We start from the raw sequence: 1,868 nt of genomic DNA on the forward strand, positions 1-1,868 counted from the left end.
GAAACCCTGTCTTGAAAAACCAAAAAGAAAGAAAGAAAGAAAGAAAGAAAGAAAGAAAGAAAGAAAGAAAGAAAGAAAGAAAGAAAGAAAGAGAAAAAAAAAAGAAACGCCTTTAATTCCAGCACTTGAAGCCAGCCTGGTCTACAGAGTGAGTTCCAGGACAGCCAGAGCTACACAGAAAAACCCTCCCCCCCCCAAAAAAAAAAAGAGAAAAAACAACAAAAATCACATTCCACCTGAAACTCCCTATTTTAGACTTATCTGAACCAAAGAGTATTCAGCAAAACCCTCATGTCTTAGTAAAGAAATGATATGAAGGAAATGGTGGGCCAAAATGTTCATCTTTAAGATGTCATCTAGAAGAGGCACACAGTAGATAGATTTTCATTCTTCAAACCTGAAATCTTTTTAAAAACCGGTTTGGTTTGGTTTGGTTTGGTTTGGTTTGGTTTGGTTTGGTTTGGCTTTGGTTTGCTTTGTTTTGCTTTGCTTTTTTTTTTTGAGATGGGTAATGTCCCCTTCCAGGGGTTCATGGGTAAGCTTGCAGCTAGCTTGAGCAGGTGTCCTAAGCAGCACACACGTGGGCACATTAAGGGAAGGACTTCCACCAAATGTCGCTGTCCAGGACTGAGAGGTCAAGGGCTGAGAGGACAAGACCTGCCATCTGCACACTTGGCTCTGGAAGCTCTCCTCCTCCTGTACCATTGCTCCACCTCACTCTCTACTGGCAGAGCAGAGTATGGTGTCATAATCGGTGTACAGAGTAGGCTTTGAGGGATGAATTGGAGAAGCCCTGGGTTGGTGCTGACACACTTGGTAAATTGCCCCAACACCATTTCATAAGGTCTCATTCTCCCTGCAGTGATCTGAAACACTGTCCTTTTATTTCATATATCCGTGGCCCTGAGACAGGATAGACAGGAAAAATTAAGGAGACACAAGAAAAGAGCCACACCTCCTTCTGGGATCTACTTTTTCTTTCTTTCTTTCTTTCTTTCTTTCTTTCTTTCTTTCTTTCTTTCTTTCTTTCAAGATTTTTTTTAAGAAGTGCCCAAGTGAGGACACCTAAGTCCCACTTGTGTTGGGAGCTATTAAGACAACACTATTGTCCTGATCTCTAAATTGGGTCTCTCCCCCCAAGAAGAAAAGGGTCAAAAGCAGGCCACCAACACATGGATTCCGAGAACAACCACGGGATGTTCCAGCCCTAAGTCATCGCCGATGTCCTGACCACACTCTGATACCACCAAGTTCCTGCTTCCCCGTGTAGCTGCCAAAAGAAAGAATTTCTATTGCCCCCCCTCCCATAAGTACTTCTCCTTTTGCTTGTATTGCCCTACCCCTCCCACTGATAAGTATCTGTACTTCCCCTTTTGCTTGTGCATTTAAGCCTTGGGCCTTTCTCAATACATTTGGGGCTTTGATGCATTCCAGAACGGTTTCCGTGTCGTTATTCGCACAAGGCCCTCGTCTCTCTCTACCTCCCATTTGGTTCTTAGGAGGAGGTCCCCTCGAGACCCTCGAATAACTGGACCTGCTGGACGGGTCAAGTGGCGCCCAACGTGGGGCACAAGGTACGACCGCCCTTCGGACAACAGATTAAAGAGGTACCGCAGACAGTGAGACAGTGGAACAGTCCCCGCCACTTCGCTCGAGTGTCACAGACAGACGTTGGGAGGTAAGCCTAGGCATTCAGTTGTTGTCCCATTAACCATGGGGAATTTAGGTCAAGAGATGAAGGGTTCTCTTAAGGAGAGAGGGATAAGAGTTTTTAAAAAAGGAATTTAATAAAATATTTCTGTTATGTGGACGAGAGATGTCCATGGCTGGTATTGAATGGTTCTTAGAATAAAGTAGGCAAATATATT

General features: G+C 44.3%; 1 long non-coding RNA gene across 1 annotated transcript in view; it reads right to left on the reverse strand.

Annotated features, from left to right (window-relative positions):
* Nucleotides 1–1,868, reverse strand: part of LOC110303643 — a 26,677-nt gene that overhangs the window by 21,770 nt on the left and 3,039 nt on the right. The window lies entirely within an intron of this gene.

The sequence above is a fragment of the Mus caroli genome, chromosome 10, assembly GCF_900094665.2.
Source record: "Mus caroli chromosome 10, CAROLI_EIJ_v1.1, whole genome shotgun sequence".
NCBI classification, from domain to species: Eukaryota; Metazoa; Chordata; class Mammalia; order Rodentia; family Muridae; genus Mus; species Mus caroli.